Here is a 27,751-nt window from a genome sequence, read left to right as displayed (position 1 = left end):
TGTCACTTCTACACAAAAAGCAAGTATTGTATGATATAACTTATACGAGGTATCTATTATGGAAGAGTCAAATTCATAGAGAAAGAAAGAAAAAATGGTGGATGTCAGTGGCTGGGAGGAAAGAAAATGAGGAGTTGTTATTTAGTAGATATAGAGTTTCAGTTTCAGATTTTAAAAGCTCTGGAGATGTATGATGACCATGGTTGTACAACAATGTGAATGCCCTAATGCCATTGAACAGTCCACTAAAAAATGGTCAAAATGATAAATGATAAATTTTATGTTACGTATATTTTACCAAAATTTAAAAAGAAATCTAATTTGTTTCTACTTTGAGTGTCTTTGCTCCTTTAGGTGAAAATGTCCCCAGCTTTGAAAATTGAACTTTGTATTCAAGACTTCCGATTAAATATTACCCCTTTTTTAATGAAGTCTCTCAATCAGATGCAACGTCATCCTCGTCTGAATCCTAATTACAGTCCTATAATTTAACCAAGTGCACTACAATGCCCATTTCATATATCATTTGATACTCGCAAAAAAATACTAATCTATTTAAATGTAAGAAATTTGGGTGGGAAAAGTTATGCAACCTGCCAAGGTCAAACCACTAGTGTGTGGCTGAGCTTCCAGTCTGTGATTTCCAGCTTTAGATGGAGCCACCCAAAAACTACTAGATCTAACTTTTCTGCACTAAATATACACCACTTTGAATTCATTGTTACTTATAAGCTCCTTTAGTATAATTCTACTAGGCTATAAATTCTTTGAGAACAAGGACCAAGTCCTAAACATTTTTGTAACACCAGCAATCCCAAGCACACGTTCAATCAATCATCATGGAATTGATGAAATAATAATTTGTGGGTGATTTACATAATAACAGAATGGACTCTACTAACCAAACACACATCAATCATCTAGAATTGAAGGACATAAACACTACAAAACATACTGTATTCCCGATATCAAACTATAATATTTATCTAGATTGATAAGATATCCAACCAGTTAATTCTTGTGAAACAATGTTGTTCAGAAGAACCAAAACTGGCTTTAGCTGAGTAACACCCAATTTCTGCATTTGCTTTAACTCCTCTGCTATTTACGAACTGTGTTATTTTAAGCAGTCATCCTCAATGTTTTGATAAAGGTTATTACCACATCTTAGTTATTGGTTTCTGTAAAATATTTTATGCTGTTTCCATTTAAGCTAAACAAACCAATACTTTGATATACTTTTTTTTTTTTTTGAGATGGAGTTTCACTTTTGTTGCCCAGGCTGGAGTGCAATGGTGTGATCTCCGCTCACTGCAACCTCCATCTTCTGGGTTCAAGCGATTCTCCTGCCTCAGCCTCCTGAGTAGCTGGGATTACAGGCATGTGCCACCACACCAGGCTAAATATTTGCACCTCAATGATTTGCCCAGATGCTTGTCTAGGTCATGGTTCTAACCCAATATATTGTATAGCAGCTGATCTCTAAACTAGACTTAACTTTTTAACATTTATTTGAAGATTAACTGCAAATGTGTAATATTAGCAGCATGCTCTGCTCACTGATGTTATGCCAGAAGCCTATTAGGCGTATAGACTTTATGTTCAATTATTTTACTAGTCCCCATATATTACCAGTCCTTATCATTAAGTAGGTTCCCCTTTATTCTCTACTTTTGATAATTATACTCTAACTGACCTTATAGTTTTCTGAGAAGAACAGAGTAAAGATTGCAGAATGTACTACCAAATACATGTTGTTTCAATGACAAGCCATGGTCATGTGCTGCGGTCATGGAACATGGCATTTCCACACACTCTCACGACGTCATGGCCACACCTGCAGCCTAAAAGAGGCAACCTTCCCCTTAGGAACAGGAGCTCTTTGAAGCCTGCCATGTTGATGAGGCACTGAGTATTTTTAGAAGAACTGTGGGGTTCATAGCTCGCTTCCGGGGGTATGTCTGTATGTAAGACTTTCACTGTCTTGTACATGACATAGTCATGCAGTGTGGATCAGAAATAGTGAGCAGTGTTTTAGAACAGGCAGGTTTTCCTCTGGCACTTCTCCTAAAGGTTTTTTTTTCTCTTAATTTGACACTCGACTCATCTAACTTTTCCATATTTTCTATGAAATAAGAGAAGGCAACCTCAGCATCTTGGCTGATGCCTCAAGGCACTGTAGAAACAAGAATGTGAGATGCCACTCTAATGAGCTTGTTCTCAAGCCAGAGCCTCAGATGTACGTCTACCAGCAGGTGCACACTCGGCTTTTTGCACGTGTTTTGTAATCATTCTAAGGTAATTGCTCTCTGGGTCAGATTTAAGCTCATTCCTTCACACGAAGCCAAAGCAGGCACTGCACACTGAGGGAGGCTAATCTTGGCTTGGGAAATAACAAAGGCCTTTTCTGTTTTATAGCCAAAGAGACTGAAACTCAAGAAAGATGGGAGGAATGTACTTTAGGCAATTTGTAGCTATTTTGCTTGATTTTCTCTTGAAGCAATAAATAACTGTGCTCCCTGCTGCTGGTATTTTATCAAGCTCTGTTTGTTATAACAGTGTATTATGTTCCATACAAGACAGCATCATTGAGCTTTCTTTTCATGTTTCTCTACTACAGTTTAACTCTGTGAGGAGCAATACCCATGTACAACCAGGATGAAGAAATAGCAGAACCTGCTGCTAAATGCCACTGCCTGAAGGCAGAGTTCCCCTATTAGGAACGAATGAATGCCAAGTTGGCTTCTTTCATGTAAATTAATGTGGTGAAAAAAAAATAAGCAGGTGCCTCTGGATTAACAACAACTCCCTGTGGACAATGACCTTTGCCACTGAGAATACCAAAACAAGAGAAAGTTGTCTCCAACATAGTCTACCTGACCCCTGCCCGCAAGCCACCCACTATCTTCTAAACACAGAAGAACAGCAGTAGTAGAAGTGGATCTGTGAAAATGGTCCTATCGATTTGGTTTTTACTGAGGTGTGGTCTAGTTTGTTTCTCTGTAAAAGGCAGAGGAGTCACAGAATATTGCCCAATTGGTGTCATAATGACGTGAGTTGCAACTGACCAGAATCACTGTTCTTCAAATTATGAGACTTATGATATGGAATTTGCCTACCCACTCCCAAAGCCTGTACTCACCGTCGATAATAATGACAACTATAATTGTTACACATATTCAAAAGCATTTTTTATTTTCTTTTGTTTTATTTGGTCCTTAGAAAACAAACATAGATAAGTAGGTAATTATCATCCTCATTTGTTATCTCGACCACGAGGAGATCACTGATATATAAAACTCCTTTGGTACCTCAGCTTTCCTCTCTTTAATAGAGGGTTTTACAAAGCTTTAACTGTTCACTGGGCCTGTGTGAATCCAAATCACTGAGAATAAATTGCACAACACTTTCAAATGCAGAAGGGCTGTGTCTGTGCTTCACATTCAGCTGCCTTCTCCTTTCCTCTTATGAATTACATTTAAATGAATTATGGCACAACAAGACCTGCCAAGCCTAAACCTAGGAGTGTGTGAATGAGAGCACCCCATAAGTAATAAGCGATCAGAGCCGCCAGCAGGGCGCATGGCACCCAGGGCCCTGCACTCCACACTGTCTTCCCAGTGCTGACAGGAAAATCTTGTGCCAGGAAGAATCCATCTCTTCTGAAGACAAGAAGATCCTAGAACTAGTAGTAGCAAGAGTCTACTGCAATGAGGAATGGGGGAGGCAGAGCACAGACATTCCTCTTTGCTGTGTGCAGCCAGTAAATCTAGTTGTAAAGAGAAGTAAACTTGAGTGGTGGGAGAAATGTTCTCCATCTGAAAGTCCCGGGGGCTCAGTAAATGTTTCCTTATTAATAATAGTTTAGAGATGAAGCCTTTTAACTTAGGAACTTTTAGGAGTCATTTAGGGCATAATATATTAAAGAATGCTACGACATTAAAAGTAATATAAATAAAGGAAATGTAGTCTGCGTAAAGATCATTTGGATAATTATTTCATCTCTTTGCATCCATAATTTTGAAATAAAATATAGTCTTTCCCCACTTCATCTGCAATAAATCATTTACAAAAAGTAAGTGGCTTCACAAATAAATGACTGTATCTATGACTACTCTCCCAAAATCAATAATACATTTATTGATAATTCTGCATTTAAAGGTTCATTTCACCTTAGTATTGACATTCTGTCTCCCCTGTCATTTCATTAGATTAAAAATTTTTCATTCTTGGTAATGAACTGTAAGAAAGTTATATGTTAGAAAGTGGCCCCATTTCAGAGCTGGGCAATGCAACTCAATATATCATTTTCTATTAATTACCACAGTCAGTAAAGTTTCCTGTTTGTGTGCTCAGCAAAATTAAAGTTAGGAGTTTTTGGCTTCATTTTGTAAGCCAAGATTCCCTGACTTGTCCTTAAATACACAACTTCGCTGCTCTATAAAATAGAGCAATATATTAAAAACACACTTCCTCTGAGCCTTCAGATGAGACTTGAGTTAGTTCAACACATTCTTTTGAGTACTACCAAGTGACATTTGGGTGGAGAAGTACCAGCGATTCAGACCCAAAATGTAACACCTGCCTTTGAGAAGCTTACAAATGAATGAGACAGCAGATAAATAAACAGAAAATCTCAAGGTGAAGCAGGAAGCTCTAGTCTCTAGGTTTGTAAATGGGTAAATGCGGCATGGAAGACGGGTGTTAGCTCAGAGGGGTAATTTGCGGAATGCTGCATTGATGAGATGACATTTAAACAAAGTGTTAACTTTTTTAACATTAAGATTTCATGACGGAATGTAAAACATAAATGAACACGTCTAACTGCATCAACTCACTAAGCAATTTAATAAAATCATTCCTACAATAATGTAGCACGTGACCTTTTGTGAAACTCTATTTGGGAGCATAATTATGTGGATGAGCCAAAGTCCAATCGCAACACAAAGTCAATGCACAGCCTCAGAGGAAATGACACAACCAGGGGGAATACATAAGTTTTCATCTCCACCTTATATTAATGCTGTGATCCCATTAAAAAAAAGTTACAATAGTTTTAGACGCTAGCGTAGGCTGGATTAGAAAAGCGGAGTTTTACTGCCATCTCCTGGCAGTACTCGATGATGGCTGTCAGTAAAGTGATACTGGATTCTACCTGCAGGCTCAGGCAAAACAGTACAGACAGAAGCAGAAATGCTTATCGTTAGCTGTTTTATTAGAAAGTATACATTTAAAACTCATTTCCGATGAAATGAATTTTCTGAAACTTTATTTCATCTTATTCTGATCAGATAAAAAACTTAATGCTTTTTTTTTAGTAAGTTTTAAACTGGTAACCCCAGAACTGAAGAAATTCTTTATTCACATCTCTTGGATTTCTTATGTATACCTTGTTATTTCCAACACAATTGAATAAGATACACTTTAGGGAAAAGACTGTATTTTCCATCAGATTTTCAATTAGCTGAAACAAGATATTGTTTGCACTTGAATGAAGTAGGCTACAATATATTTCATATGTTGTCAAACGAAATATTTAAATGTCTTCTCTTTGTCTTGGTTTGAGAGCAGATTTTATGGCACCAAGTCCATGCACTAAATTTGTGCTTCTCCAACTCTCCCTGAGGGCTTTCCTTAACTACAAAACCATTTATGGCAAAAAAAAAAAAAAAAAAAATTAAGGAAACCAATCGTTCCATTACTTGCTAGCTTTCATTATATACTGAAACATCTATTCAGCATTTGTATCTGCTAATGCAACAGAAACTCATCTGCTCAATGAGATTTATCACTTTTTTTTACATGTTCACAAGATATTGCTGTACATTTTGCAATGGGTCTTTATTATCTAGTAATGATGGCTTGCAAATTAAATTAGTTTTTAATGGCATAGTTAAATTCTAATTTATGTTTTGGAGCTTTGTTTAATTCATTTAGTTATAATGTAATCGTTTTCTTGCTATTTTCTTACATTGCATAGAAAGAACAAAAGAATAGGGGTTCATCTCATCACATTCAGTTGTCTTGGCTTTATTCAATCTTGTCACTAATTGCATTTCCCCCAAGAAAGTTTCAAAACAATTGCAGTCCAATTCTTCGGGGAGAAAAAAAAAGAAAAGAAAAAACCTCTCTGGTTGCTCAGCAGTCTGTATAAGGAAGTTGAATCAAACTATTACTGTAACTCCAAGGGTTGGTTAGATATTGCCCTTCCTCATGCTCATTATAACCCTACCGTGCCATGTAATGTACTGGGCAATTATTCTTTTGCAATAAATTCCTTTCCTGTGAGCTCTTTCTTTCCTGAACATTCAGGAAAACTGAAACCAAAAGTGATCATTAGCAGCACAGAAAGTAATCTTTTATAATGTCTACTTGCATTTTCTTCCCTCTCAATCGACAGGTCTTTCACAGACCTGACTGCAATAACCTTTTATAATGCCTTTTCACTAGGGTCCACACTGCAGGAGCAAAAAAGACCTTAGCAAGTTTCACGGTTTTAAGCCAGAAATTGCGTTATGGAGTTGCATGGGAATAATTAATATCATTTAAAATTTATTGAGCAGGTTTGACCCTTCCTTGGTGTTGGTAGTTTTTTCAGGAGAACTAAAGCACACAGGTGGCATTTTAATGAGGACTATTTGCAACACAGGCTGTTTAAGTTTCTATCCAAACAAGGACAGTTTTCAGGCCCATTCTTCCTTTTCTTCTAATGAGAAGAGAAATTTCATATTCTGGAGAATTCTCCCATTCCAATTTTAATGTGTGCATATCTTCCTGAATGTCGTTTCTCCCGACTTCTGGGTACAACATGCAGATGACCCAGGTGAGAAAGTCACAGCTCGTGGTTTTCTCCTGGTTGCATGGATTCCACTCCTCACCCTGACCACCATCTTTTAAACTCCTGATCTTGATGACCAAAAAGATCAGTAAACCATTTTCTTCTTTTGGAAAAGCAATTTGCCACACCCGTCCTACCAGCTAGGAAGCAGGAGTGACAACTTCAAAATGAAAGCAACATTAAAAGGAATAACTTTTCATATTTCTTACAAGGATAAATAAAACAAGAATATGTGATGTTTGGGTGAGAAGGAGATTGACTGTTCAGCACATACCTTTATTACTCTTTTAAGTTTTTCTCTGTGCATGCTCGACTTTTTCAAAAGCTTGCTAAAATATAACAAGGTGATATAAGCATGTGATACTACTCCTGATTTTAATTCTGTTTAATATTATACCTGTTAAACGATGAGAAAAAGATAAACTAGGACACCAAGATTCCTTTTACATGAAATAGTATTTCTCTAAGAAACTAATGAAGAATAAAAGCCGCCTTAATATTAATCCCCTATTTCTCTGAACTTTCTTGTCTTAAAATTTACTGTTGACAAAGACTAGCACAATATCCACAGAGTGGATCCAAGATTATAAATTGATCCTTAAGATTCACTTATGAAGGAGACACATCTGCACTGAAGTGAGCTTAGAAATAAAAGAGCATTTGTAGAAAAAGCAATTTGCTTCGAAGCTCAGCCCTGCTCTCAGCCACTCATACACTCCTGTCCATTGCCTAGGAGCAGTGTGCTGAGAGTTGAATTTGGCTCACAGTCAATAGCCTCATTCTTTAGCCTCCCAGGTGTTACATAACACGCCTTGCTTTCTGCCAAATTCTCCCCTGAAGTTATCCTCTTCTTTTCCTAATATTGTAGTTCACACTGATGGAGATATTGTTAGAATCTCAGAGGAGGAATGAAAGCTTTTAGGACATGGTTCAAATAAAAATACTATGGATTGTGAAGGCAATTTTCTTTAAATATAGAATTTTCTTATTTGTTTATTTCCACTCAAAGTAACTGTGACCTGTAAAATAGAAGCATTCATGAACTAGTTGACCTATGAGTAATCCTTATCCCCACATCCAAACAACAGGGACTCTCTAAGGTCTTGCCAGTAACACAGCAGCCATTGGAGAACCCAGAACTCTATAGATTTCTGCCCTCCTGCAGCTTCCCAGTTGCTCACTGTTATGGGTTGAATTGTGTTTCCCAAAAAGATATGTCGAAGTCCTAACCCTCAGTACCTGAGAATGTCACCGTATTTGGAAATAGGGTCATTGCAGATATAATTTGTTAAGATTAGATGATACTGTAGTAAGAGAGGTCCTTAACCCAGTATGGCTAGCATCCTTCTAAGATGCAGCACATGGGGGAAAAGGTCAAGTGATGACAGAGGTAGAAGTTGAGTGATGAAGCTGCCAGCCAAGGAATGCCAAGGATTGACGGCCACCACCAGAAGGCAGGAAGAGGCAAGGTAGGATTCTACCCAGAACCTCAGAGGGAGCCCACATGGCCCTGCTGACACTTTGATTTTGAACATCTAGTTTCCAGAACCATGATAAAATACATTTCTGTTGTGTTAGGCCCTCACAGTCTGTGCTATTTGGTATGGCAGCCCTAGGAAACTAATAAACCTACCCACCTCCTAGGCTCGCCCTGTCCCCAAATCAGCCCTAGTAACAACCACTTCCACTTCCCAGGGGTCTATGGGGCTCAGAGGTAATTATGAGGGTTATAGATCCAGGCAATGTATTTTATTCATACTTCAGGTACACTGGATTCCAAAGACTTTCATGACAAGCCCACCATCAAATTATAACACTCTTAATGAGGACATGGTTTTAAATTCCAAATACTTTTCATAAAATGAATTTTTAGAACATAATCTGTTTAAGTAAGATTTACCTATTCAGAGAAGTTGTATTGTTTTTAATGCATCTTAAGTTTTGCCATGAAATATTATGCAGCCATAAAAAAGAATGAGATCATGTTCTTTGCAGGGACATGAATGGAGGGCTAGAGGCCATTATCCTTATCAAACTAAGACAAGAATAGAAAACCAGATACCACATGTTCTCACTTATAAATGGGAGCTGGATGATGAGAACACATGGACACACGGACACCTAGAGGGGAGCAACACACATTGGGGCCTTTCAGAGAGTGGAAGGTGGGAGGAGCGAGAAGATTGAGAAAAACAACTAATGGGAACTAGGCTTAATAACTGGATGATGAAATAATCTGTACAACAAACCCCCATGATGCAAGTTGACCTACGTAACAAACCTGTACTTGTATCCCTGCACTTAAAATAAAAGTTTAAAAAAAAGTTTTGCCATGAAATTGAGATGTCTAGGAGTACTTTATTTTTAATCTAAGAAAAATCATATATTTTCTAAATAATGTTACCTTGTCCATGAAAATAAAAGTGCAACTGGGAAAGTTTTGGTTCGGCCTGAAGGAAATCTGGTGAGACCAAATACATATTTCTTTACTGGATATAAAAGGATCAATAAACAATTATAGCTTTTAGTAATGTTCAAAGGATACAGAGAGAATAGCTTTAAAGGTATTTAGTCTAGTTTTGAAGGAAACATGCAAGTCTAGCAACACAGTCTTTTATAAGTGTATGATTGATTGGTTTGGAGATGCTGGGGTATCAATTTCACTCCACAGAGGATGTTGGCTCAGGAACTGGCTGGTTCTTTGCTAGACTGTTCGGAATACACAGACACTTCCAATAACCTTATCCTCAGCTATGCATTGTCATGAACCAACCCTACAGTGTTTTACAAACTTTTTGACCTTGTTCCAAATTAAGAAATATACTTTACACTATGACGCAATGCAAATAGACCTCTACATGAACATAATTTATATAAATATATATAATTGAAACAAACATTTCAAAAAGCAATGCTTGTCTTTATAACTTATAATATATTCTCATATTTTTCATTCCTTCCTATATCATTTAATAATGCTGACCTTGATCTATTAAACTGACTTTACAGCAGTTAAAATGGGTATAGCCCACCATCAGACAATAGCCATAAACTCTATCATTGCAATGAACTCCAACTCTTCTATGGTTTTGACTGAAGAAACCTGAAGCTCCCCAGGACATATAATCCACTGATCCTACCACTTTTTTGTGAACCCATCCGTTTATGTGCTCATTACCCTCCATACCAGGTAAACTCCATGATTCCTTATTGTAATCCCTTCCTTGCACACCCTCTACTCACTTTCCCCCTTTTGCTTTGTCGTACTGTTTTGGAAAAACACAACCCTGATTATATCCAACTCTGTACCCTAGGCACATACACCAGCAGGAGAACAGGGCTGGAGGAAAACACCGAGATACGCTATTGGTCTCACTTAAATTCATCAATACCAACTCCCAATGGACTTTCATGCTGCCTTGTGAATATTATCCAGCCTCACGACTGTAAACACCATTTTCACCAATGACTCCCATTTGCGTCTCTAACCCAGGTCTCTTCCTGAACTCCAGATTTGTTTATCTAACTGCCTATTTGGCACCTCTACTTAGAGGTCTAACAGGTACCTCAAACAACATGGGCAAATCCAGGCTCCTAGTCACTATCCTCTACCCCAAATCTGCTTCTCCTGCAGTCTCCCCTATCTCAGGAGATGCACCTCCTTTCTTCCAGTTGCTTTCCATCTGAGTCACAGTAGAAGCTGATGTCCTACAGGAAGCCCTCCACCACCTCGCCCCATAGTCAGCTCACTTCTCCCCACTGACCTCACACTCACATATCACACACCAGCTGCACTGGTCTCTTCTGTGTGCCAGGCACTCTCTTCCCTCGGAGCCTTCACCCGATAGTTCTTCTCTTCTCTCCGATAGTTCTATGGCTTGCCTTCTTCAGATCTTTGCTCAGGTGCTGCCTGCTCAGTGTAGCCCTCTCTAATCACCCACTTAAAATTGCAGCTCGCCTCCACCATAGCACTATACTCCATCCTTGCTTTTTCTCCTTAGCACTTGTCATTATGTAACATGCTGTATAATTTATTTAATTATCCTGCTCTTTGTCTGTCTCCTTTAAATAAACTATATGCTCCATGAGGACAGGGATTTTTGTCTATTTTGCTCTTGACTGTACTCACAAGTTCTTGGTATTCAGTACAATAAATGTGTTCGATTAATAAATGAATGAATAAGTAAACAGAGTCAGTGCCATGCAAGGCCACATACTGTAACTGGGCTTCAAATGTGAAACCAAATGTTCCAAAAGTATGGATTTGGATTGTTAGTCTATTTTATACAACCTGAGTGAACGGTATGTATAACTTTTCTTTGCAGTACTACTATAAATACAGAATCATAGCATTTTCCCTAGTGATTACATTGTTCCTAACTTACCTGGGAAAAATACACACAGAGACACACATAGGGAGAGCAAGAAAGGTAAAATACTTGGATCTTCCTATATCTCAAGACTAAGGTCTAATTCCTAGGCTATGTGTTTGAGAGATGCAACTTCCTTCTGCAAAGCACCTATTCTGGACTTGAGATATACCAGTTTACTGTGGCTCAAAACTGGAAAACCACCACGAGGTACAATTCGACAAACCCCTTCTGTGATGTGAAAAGGGTTACTGGAGTCCTCAAAAACAAAACCCCACAAGCGCAAGATGAGCCTACAGACTCCCTACTATCATCAGCGTGCACTTTGAGTCATAACAGATAATTCTAGCACCAAAAAAGAAAAAAAAATACAAGAACCCATGGCACAACAATTCTAAGCAACTTGGGTTAACTTGCAGCAAATCAAGTCACAGCAAATTCTGTATAACTTACTAACAGCTAGCATATTACAAAAGAGTATTTCCTCTTTGCAATTCAGCATTCATTTCTTTTCCTTTTAAAAATAAAAAATTTAAGCAATTTTTTTGTTTTCATTTTGCCACCTGGAGTCTTAAATTTTGCCCTCAACTTTGTAATTCATGATGCTGCTCTCAGATGGGCGCTATTAACAATGCTGAGCCATCTGGTAGCCTCCTGTTTTAACCAAACATTCTTGCTAAGTAGGTATTAAGATCAGTTGTTCCTGCAAGCTGATGGCATGCATATGCTGTAAACATGTAAATGTAGCAATCTTTTTTAAAGATTATTTTGAATTTCGGTATTCTCTAAATGTTGGTGCCCTCTGTCCTGATTATACCTCTGCCCTTGAAATTTTATTGGCATTTAAATTAAGTATTTATGAAAGGGACTGAGAAGGGGGAATACTTATGAAGCCTTGAGGAAGATAAAGAAAGGATAAATCTAAGTGATGCTAAAGAGATATTTCTGAGATCATCAGCTGTCATCAATATCCACTAAGTTTCAGCTTTGCCATCAGCTCTTCTATGCACATATAAAGCCATCTGTTGTGAAGAGATCGATATCACACTGCAACATACTGGCCAGAAAGCATAGCTAGCTAAGTTAGAACACTGTCAAGTTGCTGAACAACTTTCCCAAAAATTTTCTTTTAAAAAAACAGTATTTCAAAACACAGTGCAAAAATTCTCTCTCATATTTGCATTGGCTATGCAGTATAGAGATGCAACTCATGTTTGTTCCTGATTATTCCATTAAGATCTCTCCAGCAACTTTCTCTTTTTTTCTATACCCAGCTGGCATTCCACAACGACAACAACAACAAAAGACTCTTCACAGATTGACCTCCAATAACTTTTAAAACACACAAAGAATGCCTAGACAATGTCAGTGCCTGAATACCACAACAGCAAGACCCAGGAGAGAGTGAGGGGGCAGAAGGGAAGAAAAGAGAAGACACACAACAGCAGGGAGCAGCCTAACTGGAAAGCAGGTAACTGTGGTCTTCAGTCAATGGTCAGAAGAGGACAGAATGCAGGAGAGAAAACTATTGATGGGCCCTGGAGAGAGGAGACGGACCAACTACCTCCTGAATCTCTAAAGGCCCGGCTCTTGTCCAGTAATTTCATCATTTTATTTTACAGAAACAGGAAATCCTCCATGGCCATCTCATACGATCATTCTCTCTCCCTCTCTCTCTCCCTTTCTCTTTTTAGCAGAGGGAACACATCAAGTGGAATCATCTACCTTCAGCTGGGAGGAGAAAGGCAATAGCTTCCCATTTATTTCAGCTCATATTACAGGGAACATAAGAGAAGGGAAATTTTCTACCTGCTGGGCTTCGAATAAAGCTCAGTTTATGTTCCCTTGGATTTCACGTTCAGAAAAAAAAATCATGTAGTGACCCTCAAAACAACCCAAAAAGGGCAATAGGGAGACTTGATAATGGGTCAGTTCACTGGGAAAGAGGAAAAGGGCTTAAGTTCCCTACTTGCAAAGCAGCCTAAAGAGAAAGCATTATTCCATGCCCAAGCCATGCCACGTGCCCCAGATCATTGCTTTCTTTTCCACACTGAATTGTGTTTTCACATCTATTGTTGCAAATGTTTCAGGGCCACTAGAAGCTGGAGAGTCCTGTTTTTGACACAGCTGGAGAGCAGATTGTTGGGGAATCGGGGGGCACCCTCCCTGAGGAGTGAGCCCTTTTACCCAACACTCCAGTTGTCTCACAATCATTGGAAGCAAAGAACGCAAAGCCCCCGTCATGCTGCCATAATGGACTGTGATTAAACCTTGGCTGAACTTTCCCCCACAAAACAAGGTATCACATAAAGTACCCAAAATCAGGAGTATTTTGGGAAAAACAATCATTCACTTGTTCAACCAAAAAAAGGTTTCTAGATCTAATTGTTACCTGCAGTGCACGCCATAAAAAGGTTGCTGGCTACAAGACAGAGTTGTATAAATAGCATGACAAACAGCTGCAGATTTCAATTACTCCATGATCATCAGTGTATAGAATAAAGAGGCAATTTTGCAGAGGAGAAACCACGGGGAATACATCGGACTGACAACTGCCTGGAATTCAATTTGCCGAAGTGGTATTGAAATATGGGGGAGAAGTCGCAGCGCGCTGATTAAGTTTCAAGCTGCTGCATTACTAATACTGTCTCATGAACCTGTATGCTCTGTTATCACCATAGCAACATGATCATCAGAGCAATCCTGAAAACAGGCTACACCACAGACTGTTCATTTACATTTGTGATAAATGCTGGAAAAGTCAGGTACATTAATAAGCCAGGACTCTCAGCAAACCTGACACCCTAGAAAAATTGCAAAGAGTAAAAAATATTGTTTTCCCATACCTTTAGTTATTTGACACCTATAAACAAACAAACAAACAAGAAAGATTTATGAAGAGTAGAGCCAAATGTTCATCCAAGAAGAAATAAATACAGAAAATCTGTTTTACTGTAATCCTGGAGACATTTACATTTGTCCAGGGTGCCTAATAGGGGGGAAAAAAACATGCTTTGAGGTGTTTGAGGGAAAGAAAGGTCACACACACACACACAAGCTTTAAAAGATCACTTAGTATTAAATTGTTGGTTCTCTTTTCACAGACGTGCAGAAAAACCTTTACATGGCTAAAGTTTTACCCTACTGATTGTATTTCCTGTGCTTACTGGATGAAGATGAGATTACAATAAGCATTTCTGACAAACTGAACTCACTAATGGGACTCATTGCACACATTTCTCATTCTCAAAATGTTTACTTATATTTTCTTAACCTTATGACGGTTATTACAAAGAAAGGTAAAATATTTTAAAAATGGCTTTTTTATTTTTATTGAGTAAATTTACTTTCCTGATTCAGAGTATGGCACAGAAATATTAGAATCTAACTTGGAAAATAAAATATTCCATTTTTCCAGAAAGTTAATCAGATGAGAAAAAACTTGAAAGAAAACTTTTAAAATGTTTTGCTTTTTTAGAAATGGCAAAAGAATATTTTCTCTCCAGAATTATGAGACGTTTCATACTTTTCAAGTATGTATGTCAAGCCAGTGTCCTCTGTTTCCATGGAAAGATACCATCCTCTTTTGGCCCCTGCCTGTCTGAAGGCTACATATCATCCCCAGCAACAAGAAAATCTCTCCTCAGGTTTATGTGATACTACAAGTTGGCAGCGAGAAGAGTTTATTCTTGTGTACTATATCCAAAAAGAAAAAAAATGTGTTTCCCCAATAGTTTACTCATTGCAGTTCAAACAGAGTTCACTCTTAGCAGGATACCACAATAAAAATCTCCAGAAGCAAAGATGTTTGCAATGTATTGTTATTTTATTAGCATCCTATTTAGAGGGCTGTTATATTGTGTTACTATAATACAGGAATATAGTCATTTTCATTCCAAAAGAAACCCATATCTCATATAGAGGAGGGGAGTAGTGAAAGTCAATAGCAGATACTTGAGAGGAAAAGTAAAACCCTCAGTGTCTCTCTCTGCCTCATTCTCGGACTGTATTGATGAGGAACATATATCCATGTATACCCCTTTGCATCTCCTATTGCTTTGTCCTATTTCCTAGCCCTCCAAATGCCTCCTTATTCTTTGGAAAGCATCATGAAACTGAGAAAAATACAAGGGGCTTGGAATAAGTTAAGCTTGACTTGAAATTCCAATTTCTACATGGTAACACTAGCAAGTCAGTCATTTGATTTTATGAGTTTAATTTTCCTCATGTTGTAATATGGGCATCACAACTGTCTCACACAGCTGCTAAAGATTCATTGAGATAGTATGTTGTCTACCAATGTTCAGCACATGGTAGGTACCCAGTCAAGGTTAGGTCCTTTCTCCTTCTTTCTTGCAATGTTTCTGATCTATCCATCATGCTCGCCTGTTCACTGAAGTGCTCCTCCACCATTTTTCACAAAAACTTTGCTGAGCAAATCTCTCAACCATGCCACTACCTCCTAAACCTAATACTTACCTACACCTCTTCAGCTAGATTCTCTGGTTGTGTCCTACTGAATTCCTTTTACATGCAATCCAATGTCCCCAATCAGCCTTGCCCTCATTCTCTCTCTTTCTAGAATTTCCTTGCTTCCTATCACTCAATCCCTCTCCACAGAGTATCCAGGCCCCTTCTCCTTAACAGGGACAGAGAAGATTGGGAAGCTTCCCATGGAGGCAGTGTCCAAGGTGGGAAAGTTGTGATCTTAAAGCATTCCTGGAAAAGCTCTACAGACTTCTGAAAGCATAATACAATAGAAGGATAATGTCAGAATCCAAGAGAGATTGGTCCTGACCAACCCCGGGTAAGAATGAGCAGATAAGTTGGGATTTGATAATGGAATAAAAAGCTCATCAAATACTGGGTGCAACTTTCTAAGATAGAAGCTGCTCACAAAACACTCTTCACCACACTAGACTGAAAGATTTACTTTCTCAACATGTGTGTGAGAGAGTTTGAGAGGAGAAGACATTAACAGGGATCCCAACCACCCAACTCAAACCATTCATATCCCACTTGCCCTTGTTACTCGTCCATTTCTACAAGCAGAACTTCTCACTCTCTCCATACCAAATGCATCCTCCTAGTAGTGTTGAGAGACTCTGTCAATCAGAACTTAGAAAATATGGGTCTGGCTTCAGTGCTGACACTAATTAGCCATCCACAAGCTTGGGTCCCACAAGCTCTGTAAGCCTCTCTTTCTAGGGGTAATCATTTTGGGCATAGACGCCTTTGGCAGTCTGGTGAAGCCTGTGAAACCCTTCTCAGAAGAATGATTTTAAATGTATAAAATAAAATAAAAGGATTATAGAAAAAATTATTACTTTTATGCAGTTTGCACAGTTGTCAAATATTTAAAAAACAAAATTGTAGTATATACTAATATCTATGTTTCTTTATTAACACAATCAATAAAATGATCTACTGGAAGTTGTAATAAACACTGTAATTTTGAATTGGAGACTATTATAAATGATACCACGAGATAACTGCTACAATCATAAATATCTGGAAATATCTGTCATTTCTATAGGTGACCAAATTGCAGGTACTGTTATAATACTGTGATTTGTGGGCTACATTGTTAATTGAAGAAAATGCAAAATCTCAGTTAAAGTGTTTTTGTAAGGTAAGGGAATTCTGCTAAAGGATCTTGTTTTAGACTGTTTGGGCGGCTATAACAAAACACCATAGGCTGGGTGGCTTATAAACTACAGAAAGTTATTTCTCACAGTTCTGTAGGTTGGGAAATTCAAGATCAAGACACCGTAGATATTATGTCTAGTAAGGGACCACTTCCTGGTACCTCCACTTCTTCCTGTAACCTCACATGGCAGAAGGGGTAAGGGAGCTCTCTCAGGGCCTCTTTTATAAGGACACTAATTCCATTCTCTGCCCTCATGAAATTACTCAACTCCCAAAGGCTCTACCTCGTAACATCATCATATTGAAGATTAGGGTTCAACATGTATATCTGGAGGGGATACAAAGATGTAGTCTATAGCAGATCCCTAAGATCTCTTTGGACTCTGACATTCTGATTTCATCACTCGCACCAAGTCATTTCATTACTCCCTCTCACTCACTTCTGAATGCTCATCTCCTTATCACACTGGGCTCCTTACCCTGTCGAATTTTAGAGAAAGCTATTTTAATGTTGTCTTCAACACCATATTTGAAATTCTCACCTCTAATATGTCACAATGGCTGTAATTTCCAATCCTGATTCATTTCAACCATCCTTTTTAGCTAAACCTCTCTGTGCTTCAGTTTCTTCCTTGTAAAATGAGAATGATAATGGTGCTCATCATGTAGCTATTATGAGAATTAAATAAGTTAAAACAGAGAAAGCACTTAGAACAGCATGTGGAACACAATGGAGTCACTAAAGACACTGTTTTCCTCTGATCAATAATATTAATCCATTAATTGGCTGCTAAGTATTCCTAGAGAATACTTAGAAGATACAAAACGTGCTACTTTGACCCACTGCAAAGATATACCATTCAGCTTCAGCTGAATCTCACCACTACTTCTTATTCTTTTTTCATCTCATATTCACAATTAATTTCTAAAACAATGAATGTGAGTGCTCAAGTACCCTCTAAATACTAAGGACTATTGCCGAAACTGGGAGTTGATTCATTAATTCATTCATTTACTCAACAAATATTCATTGAGCACTCACAGTGTGATGGGCACTGTTTTGAGCATTGGCGATCTAGCAAAGAACAACTGAGACAAGGTTTAGTGGAGCTTATATTCCAGCAAAAGTATTCCTCTTTGAACATGGCAGGCAAGACCCCATTCTTCTGAACCTTATATTCCAGTTGGAGATGACAGACAATGAATGCTCAATCAACAAGCAAATAAATGAGAAAATATCAGATAGTGGTAAGTATTACTACAACTCATTATCAGGCCAGCACTTTACTTTTCCCTACTTGTCTTCCATATAAATAATAATAATCTGTAGCCTTGCCTACCTCTTGCCACTATCTTACTTTTTTTCTGCAAGTGTGATATATGTATTCTAGAACTATTCCTTCTGTTTTTCATCATTTCCCCCAGCCAGACTCCTATAATTTGAATTTCCATTCTTTCCATTCTACTGAAACTGCTTCTCAAAGGTCATTATTAATTCCCTTCTGATTAAAATTCCCTTTAGAGTTTACATCCCTCTGGGCCTCTCTAAATGGTTTTTGTATAATTTAAGTCTGCTTTTTGAACTCCTCTTCTTTTTGGAGTTACTGCTCTGTCCCCACCCGCTTCTACTGCTGTTTTTCCTGTATTCCCTTGGCTGGAGTATCTTCCTACTAATGACCCCTTTTAGGTGAATTCTCTGAAGATTCCATTTATTTATAGTCTGCTCTTTCCTAGCATCTCTCTGCAAATTACTTAAAAATCTGCAACTCAAGCCCTGTCTCTTCCCCGTTGTAGATCCAGTCACCTACATGGCATCTGCAGTCCCATGATCCGGCAGCCCTTGCAACTTTGTATCTTCAAAAACCAAAGACTCTCCTAGCTCTAATGTTGTCTTCGAGCACACTTCTCCTCCATCATGAGATGCCTGGTTGCTTCTCTTCCTCTTTATTATTGTATGAGTAATAATAAGGGCATAATAAGAAATTTCTTGTTAGAGATAAGACTGACAAATAAAAAATTAGAAGTTACAAATGGTCGTAAACCTAACATCTATGAATTTTTGCTTCTTTGTGTTAAATGGTACAGAAAAGCCTAAAAGTGTAATTGTAAGTGAGGAAAGGGAGAGATCTTGGGACATAGGCCTAAAAGCTATGATGAGTATTTATTGAATGTTTACTATTTTGCAGGAACAGTGCCAAATTCTTTAGGTGGATTATCTTTTAGGTTTCTCTAAAAATCCCCCCATATTTTACAGACGGGGCTCAGAGAAGTTAAGTAACTTGACTAAATTCACACAGGTATTATTCATTGCAGCACTATTCACAATAGCAACGACAGGGAATCAACCTGAATGCCCTTCGATGATAGACTGGAAAAAGGAAATGTGGTACATATACACCATGGAGTACTATGCAGCCATAAAAAGGGACAAGAAGGGTCTCTATGCCCCTTCTCTCTATTGCATATTAATATGAGTGGAATCCGATTCCATGATGATAATTGCACCACAATCAATATTTGTATTGACAGAGCATTACTGGTTCTTATATGTGTGTGTGGCATCTCTCTCTGGCACTTGTCGATACCCTGTGCCTCCAAAGCATTAAGCTAAGCCAGGGCCTATATCCTTGGATAAACCTACCCATCTTTTCTTCTCTTCTTGCCACAAGTGTTGTTAGGTAATCTGATATTCTTTGTGTCCTGGTGTGGTTTTTTATTTGGAAACAGATGGTAAAAGATCCCCATTTGTGCTGGGTCACATGCAAAGCCCTACATTGTTGGTAGATTGGTGCCTCTGTACAGTTTGCCATTATTTCTTGTGCACATCTCTCTCTTGGGACCTCATGAGAAAAGGAGTAGCTGTGGGCCTGAGGAAGAAGCAGGTGTTACTGGATTTCTTGGTCAAATGTCAAGTAATATAATAAAATCCTCACTCAAACCGTTAACAATATTCATACCACAATGTTCAGTTTAAATACCTATTTTAGGGCTGGGCACAGTGGCTCATACCTGTAATCCCAGCACTTTGGGAGGCTGAGGTGGGTGGATCATGAGGTCAGGAGATTGAGACCATCCTGGCTAACACGGTGAAACGCTGTCTCTACTAAAAATACAAAAAAAAAAAAAATTAGCTGGCTGTGGTGGCAGGCACCTGTAGTCCCAGCTACTCGGGAGGCTGAGGCAGAAGAATGGCGTGAACCTGGGAGGCGGAGCTTGCAGTGAGCGGAGATGGATGGCGCCACTGCACTCCAGCCTGGGCAACAGAGCGAGACTCCGTCTCAAAAATAAATAAATAAATATAAAGAAGAAAGAAAATACTTATTTTGTAGCAATTAATAGCATAAGCTGTACATTAAAAATGCCCTGATTATGAATCTCAACTCCACTATTTAATGCCTCTGTTAATTTAGTCTAGTTACTTAACTTCTCTGAGCCCCATCTGTAAAAAATTGGGGATTTCTAGAGAAGACTAAAAGATAATCCACCTAAAGTATTTGGCACTCTTCCTGTAAAGTAGTAAACATTCAATAAATGCTCATCATAGCTTTTAGGCCTGTATCCCAAGATCTCTTCCTTTCCTCGCTTAGAATTACACTTTTAGGCTTTTCTCTACCACTTAACACAAAGAAGCAGAAATATATAGAATGTTAGGTTCACTAACATTTATAACTTTCTAATTTTTATGTGTTGCTCTTATCTCTAACAAGAAATCTTCATCTCCTTGTAGGTAGGTTAAACTTAAAACTTACCCTTCCTATGTGACTTCAAGAGTGACCAGCCCCACGCCAGTGTACCTCAATGTCCTATGATTGGCCAAAATGCTACACAGCAACATAACCCAGCCATACTTTGATCAGATTGTCAATAAATGTTTTGACTACAGGTCAAAAAATCTAAGCTGGCACATGGACAGCCGCTTCACCATCAGTCATACTTCCTGTGTTGTAGCAACTCTTCCTGCAGCATAACTCTGCAGAGGATGGATGTGTCAACACAATATTTGCCTACCTGATACACGGTGAGCTAAGATAAAGCAGGAAGAAAGCACAGTATTTCTCCTGACCATTATTTCAAATGAAGCCATGTCACTGCAAATGATGAAGGAACAGAAGCAATCTAGGATACAATCCCCAAAGTAAGTTGACTCATATTGAGCAAACAAGCCATCTGTATTTCAAGACCAAAAAAAAAAAAATTTGAATCACAAATAGCAACAAATAACAAATAGCTTTTGCCTCATTATGTTATGATTACTGGAGGAAGTATTTTAGATAACTAACATACCTACACAATATCCATCACATGATGTTGTAAAAAGTATTATTTTATTGAACATATATTGGCATTCCATTAAATATAATTTAAGTTCAGCAAAATATTTTAGAGAATCTTTTAAGCTGAAATCTGGCCTTTATACATATGCATGAACTCATCTTTGAAGAGCAAAAGGAAGGAGAAGTTTAATAATTTCTCACTTCTGTTTTTTCTCATTTGCCAGCCCCTTCAAACTGAGAAATTGCAACTTTTTTTTAAAAAAAAAGGATCTCTTTATCAACATCATGTGCTTCATTCCCTTCATGAAGGGGAACTAGTAAAGTTTGAGCTTACCACTTTACCGTCATCGCACTGCAATTATAGGGTAAAAAAAAAATGAATACTCTGGTCCAAAGAACAAGGTATTATTATGTTTAATGTTGTTATTTGGGCAATTTGTTTTTTTTCTTCAGTCCTTAATCAAACTTTAATCAAGCCAAGAGCCTAAAGCAGAGTCTTTCGAAAAGAAAAATGGCCAAATGCACATGTACAATCACCAGCGCCAGGTGAGTAACTCTTCTCTCTTGTTCAGCAGATTGTGAGCCCTGATAGTACATCAGACCTCAACTTTCTCAGTGTGCTTTGGCAGCAAAGAGAGGCAATGCAATTTTAGGCTGTGTACACAAATGCATCTGTCACAGAGTAGGGGAAGAACGCCCTGATGTTGCCCTTAGGAAACATCATCTAGCATGAAATATGATGTGCTCTTCCAGCCCTTACAAATCAGGAAAGTTTTGATCAAAGAGGGAAGAGCTCAGAAGGGAATCACAAATGTGGATGGAGGACGAGCAAAAGTGTTTAAAGACCGTGGCAGACATTCTGTGGCCAGACAATGACTAAGAGGTATGGGAAAGCGTTTATGAGCAGAAGGAAGCGGTAAACATGCAGGAGAAAGAGGGATCGTTTGGGGTGCACAAAAGCAGAATAACAGCAGTAATGAGATGAAATTGAGCAAAGGAAAACTTAGGCAGCACATCAAGGAAGAGTTTGCTAACAGCAAAGCCTATTAGACTGCCAAATGGCCTCTCAAGGGAAAAGGCTTGAGCTCCATTGCCTGGGTCATTTAAAACAGGACTGGACAAAAGCACTCAAGGAAGCAGTGTGGTGAACAAGCCTGCCCTGGCAGGGGAGAGTCAAGATGACCTACCAGTTATTGTTCTGTCCCTCTAATTTTTGTGATATATAACATCACATCATTACATTGCCTCCAAATGGGCTGCTCCTTAGGCTGCGGTTATAATGAGAGTGGATTACTTAGCCGGCAATGTACTCCAGAGGAAGCATGCAGTGGCCCAACCTGTAAACCACAGCTCATTAACCAGCAGCTACTCAAATTATTCTGTGCATCTCTGGCCTAATTCAAATTAGAATTGGAGGGTTTTTCCTGACAGGCTAGATGAAAGCTTCAAGTTCTCAGCGTATTACAGTCTGTTTTTACTATGAGCTATGAATTCTGCATGTTTTTTAAACTTTGATTTTGTCTCAACAGATACAGAGGGAAAAAAAGTGCTAGGAAATAATTGGAAAATGTCAACTGACAAAAGCAGATTGCCTTCAGCACGGGATATGATGCAGCAATAGCTGATCACATAAAGCCAGTCACTTAGCAGAACAAGCCCTTTTCATTGGAATAAAACGTCATCTATCAGTATACTTGGAGGACTGCAATATACATGTAAATGGGTATGGGCCTCCAATAACCCCTCCTAATACTAGTCCATCATGGCTAAGTGAACACCTCTTGGCTTCTTCATTGCTGGTCTTTATTTTCAGAGTACCTCCTGATCTTCAGATATACATGTCAGGTATCCAATGCACCCGGGTTATGCAGACATTATTGAAATCAAGTTTACCTGGGGTCAGCACAACAGCCTATGCTGAACGTAGAAAAGATGCACTTTTAAAAATATTTAGAGCAGACTATCTTTTAACTGTTCCTAAAATATCATCATTATGTATACACATATCTTTTTACATTCCATACAATATTTTTATATAAATAAAATCTGCTGACTTCCAGTCATTTCAACAAACATATTTAGTGTACCTGCTAAGTTCCAGACACTACGTTAAGGGGACCAAAGGGGAGGAGAGACAAATAATTACAAAGATGAATAAAACATGGCTCCTGCCTTCGAAGAACTCATGGTTATGAACTGACCCAGCAACCCCTTTCAGTACAGCCAGCCAGAGAGACAATGCCGCAGGTGATCAGAACCCCTCAGCATAGCTCTGGACCTCACAACTCAGTTCCTGGTCAGGGAGTTGTACCCATTCACATTATTTCCACCCTAACACTCACTGTTTCCAGAACTGTTCTAGCAGCTGATTCCTTTTCAGCTTTTTTTCCTGTATTCAGATCTTCATTCACCCCTGAGAATAATAGCACTTCTTGCCCTTCCATCTATATTCCTACTCAGACACGACCTGTCCTCACCCATGAATCCTATCCATCTCTGGCCCCTCCTGGTATATCCCAATCCAGTAAAATTCTACCCATGTGAATGGAAATTCTTTCTAATCAGACCCAGTGCCACAAAGCGAGGGATGCACAGTTCATATTCTAACAACAGGCATGTTCAGATGTCCAAAATTAATAATAAGACAATGTGTTATAATGTCTCAGGAAAAATAACAAATAAAAATGTCATAGCAGTATATTGGCAGGAAAGATTATTTCTGACTAGGATGATAGAAGGCAGCTTCACGAAAACGTGATGTGTTGAGAACAACCTTAAAGAGGAAGGAAGAATTTATCAGGAGTTAGTTAAGAGCAATCTAAATGAGGGGAAGAGAGTGAACAAAGGAACCGGGTGAGGGGAAAGCCTGGGACACTATCAGCTTAAGGAAATAGATTGGGGTAGAAGGGAGGTGGTTGGCAAAGGCTCACAAGTTAATTGGAAAGGAGATTTGCGTGGCCTTGAATTCCATGATAAAGATTTTGAACTTTATGCTCTATGGAATGGGCCATTAAAAGTCTTTCAGTAAGGATGTGATACAATCAGCTGTGCTCTAAGAATAATACTTTGGCTGCAGTTTAAAAGATAAATGGGAATTGGGGGAGGTAACTATGGAACAAAACATTAGGATGAGATATTTATTCCCCTCAGAAGGTGAGCTGAACATCTTCTGCACGCCCGCAGAGTCGCTTTCCTGTCTCCCGTACCTGCTGTCTCTCCTGAAAGACTGACTGCCTCACCAACTCTCCTCCTCTAGTTTCCTCTAATGTTCAACCAAAGGTAAGGACCCACAGGAGATCCGGGAGAAGGAGGAGAGTAAGCTCAGGTACATATTTCCTCAGTTCCCTCCCTGCAAGGTTACCTTGGGTGGCTGTGTCCTGTCCCAATAGAAGGTCATGGCTCCTGTCAGCGGGCCCCCTCCAAGCCCACCCCCCATCTCTCTCTAAAGTCCAGGAGCTGTTCTCTCCCCTCACCCCTTCAGGCCTAAGGGTAGCAGTAGTGGCCACCTCTAATAATACCACATTATCCCTGATGGTTTGTCAACAGCCTGCCCATACCTTGGCAAATAAGCTCTTTACCTAAATTTTCTTGACTTCCTCAGTGTCATGTGTCAGGTGCAGGAGGCACTAAATGCCCTTGAACCACAGTGATGTCCAAGAGCATAGAGAGGCAAGGGTAGTGCTCCTGAGGGCACGAAGCTAAAAGGCTCTTCCTTGCTGAGGAGATAATAGCTATGGTAAGGCAGCCATCATAACTTAGTTAATTTATCCGTTTCAGATTGATGATACAATCAGAGAACATTTCTGACACTCAATCCATGTCTGCTGGAAAAGGGATTTTAGTTGTGAGGTGGATTCATGATCACACAATTTGCTTTAGAGGTAAGAGAGTACACAGGGTTTTGAAGTCAGGTGAACACAGCTCTCAGGTACAGCAGCCCAAGGCTAAGTAGCTGTGATCACAAAAATGAGGCTTCCTTTAGCGCAGGAGACTAGACGTGTGACTGTTTATATAATGTATGCAAAAGCTGGAGCTGGAGAGGAAGGCATTGAGAAAACGGAGTGCGAGATGCTGAAGCTGCAGTTCTTTGAGCAGAATTGTAGAAGAAAACGTTTGCAGTCTTCTATGTGGGTCTATATAGTAGTCTATTCAAACAGATCAGATAATACCTAAAGGGCAGGTGGCTTATTTGTTCTAAATGCAGCAAGAGGTAATGGCATGCTTAAGTCATTTCTGCAGCAGCCTGTAATTTCACAAGTGCTCAAACATTTCCTTTGACAGCTGTGCGGTGCGTTCATTATGTTGTCAATGTGAGCTCTATAAAAGAGAGAGAGTGCCTGGTAGGAGAAGAGCTGGGGAGAGCAAGTGTTCAGTGTTTTTTATCTCTCCAATTGGTTTAAAGCAATCAAGTAAGGCAAGAATCCTCTATCCTGAAAATATTCAAATTGCCCATTTCACACACTATTCCATCTTTTATAGAAAGATAAAGTTAATCTTCCATGATTTACTTGAAGTTAGTGATTACAAATTATCTACTTTTTGACCAGCCTTATCACATTCTCTGGAAATATATTTAAATAGAGTGCAAGAGAAAACTGAATGGCCATAGGGAGGGGGGATGCAGAATTTTTTAAAAACTACAACTCAAGTTAGTCATGCAAATAGAGTTCAAGAAAATTTGAAAAATAAAAATAAGTAACTTTTCAGAATTGAATTACGAAAGAAAAGGGAAAAGGGGTTGATTTTTCCCCTAATATCAGAAAGACAACATGGTAAATACCACATAAGGAAAAATAAAGGCTGGGGAGTTGTTCTCGGATCTTATGAGCTCTTGGCACTGATTAAAGCAGCTGCGATTCTGACGAATGCACTGTCCCTTTCTTTCTCAATCAGCATTGCTCCCCATGGAGAAATGAAGGTGGGAAGACCACAGAAAACCAAGCAAAGCCTTTCTAGCATTCCTCTTTCCAGCCTCTGATGTGAGTGCTTCCAGCTGGGAATAAGAGTGAGCAGCAGCAAGAAAACTAAAGTAGGTACTGTCTGAATGACATCAACCAATTAGAGAAATGGAAAATTTCCTTCAAATATGGATCAGCTTACTGACCAACGCCCAAGAAAGCACACTTGACTTCAGCTGACTGTCCTACAGATGTCAGCACACCAAGTTAAGGATTTTTGGTTTTGGTGTTTTTTTGTACCCTGACACCTGTTAAAATAGTTCAGTCAATTGACTTAATTTTTATTCACCTCTATCAACTGTATGCTGCGCTATTAGTTCCTAACTCCAACTGATTGAAAGGTATCCACAGCAGCTGGTGACCCTGTGTGATGCTGACGACTCCTTTTTCTATGTTTTGTTTTGTTTTGTTTGGCCTTGCTTTGAGGGCAAAGCAGTCTCATGGTACTTGATATATTAAACGTTTTAATAAGTGGATTTTCAGCAAGTCCCAGCAACCACAGACTTTAAAAAGCCCATAGGTCCAAAGTTGGCTTATTCTGTGTTTGCCTTGCTTACTAATGGTAACTAATTGCCTCAATTACTGCTAATTAAAAAGGTATGATCTCTGACATTAGCCTGCTCTGGTAGAAACAATGGGGGTTTCTGATGGGACACAACAAATACACTGATTTAAACTAATTAAGGGAAAGACAGCTTGAGTGGAAAGTCAGAATTAGATAATACCTTTAAAGAAAGCCCATTCACAAACACTTACTGAATACTTTTTATGAGATAGGGCATGGTTCCTACTTTCTGGAAATGGAGAATTTAATTGAGGAATTAAGATATGAATTCCCATCCCCCAAGATTTCTGGTTCTGTACAATTAAGTAACAATTAGGTCTATAATTTGGGAGGAAAAATGAGAGGTATGGCAAGAAAAACTAAGTTGACATCCAGATATCAGATAGAAGCTAACAATTATTAAGTATTTAATCAGTGCCAAACATTCTTCTAAGTTCTTCATATTCTATGTAGTAGGTACTATCATTTACATCGTCTTATAGGTGAGAAAACTATAGAAAGGTTTGGAAACTTGCTAAAGGTCACATAGCTAGTAAGTGGGATATGCTGGTGTCAGAGCCTGTACGTTTTACCTATTTTGTAGCTAATACCATATATTAAGCCTTAAAGAGAGAAACTTCCATATTGAACACAATGAAAATTGCATTGTGTCTAAACAGAACAAAACATTAAGGAAAATTGTTAATAAATACATGGCAGACGTTTCCACATAATGGAAATTCTTTCCACTATTCCAATAGCTTCCTACCCAACCCCAACTAATAGTCCTAAAATACAGAAAAGAGATGAGAAAAAGGTGAGGAGCTGAGTTAAGCATAGAGAGAACGGTCTGCAGTCAAGTGGCAGTTTAGAGGAGGGAACGCTGAAAGAATTCGCCCTGTGTTAGTTCTATGATCTTTGAACTGGCCTGATTGTGTGATCCTATGATTCTCTAATACTACTGGACATAGGGTGAATCAGAAATAATACACAGATGCAGTAAGACCAGTAAGTACAAAACTGTATTCTTTTGCATTCATTTATTCATTAAGCAAATTTTACTGGGAGACTAATTTGTGCTTGATATTCCCTTAGATATTGTTGATACATTGGCGAGC

The 27,751-nt window shown here is 38.8% G+C and overlaps 1 long non-coding RNA gene across 1 annotated transcript; it reads left to right on the top strand.

The window, feature by feature from the left end:
• The first annotated feature begins 22,673 nt into the window (after positions 1–22,673).
• On the top strand, positions 22,674–26,599 carry LOC117979883 (uncharacterized). The gene is made up of 3 exons (XR_004670934.2): positions 22,674–22,854; positions 24,285–24,410; positions 26,025–26,599. It is a non-coding gene; the product is annotated as an uncharacterized LOC117979883 (long non-coding RNA).
• Positions 26,600–27,751: the final 1,152 nt, after the last annotated feature.

Source organism: Pan paniscus, chromosome 3, assembly GCF_029289425.2.
Source record: "Pan paniscus chromosome 3, NHGRI_mPanPan1-v2.0_pri, whole genome shotgun sequence".
In the NCBI taxonomy this organism is placed as follows: Eukaryota; Metazoa; Chordata; class Mammalia; order Primates; family Hominidae; genus Pan; species Pan paniscus.
The sequence above is the reverse complement of the archived record's forward strand: the minus strand, read 5'-3'. Positions and strand labels throughout refer to the sequence as shown.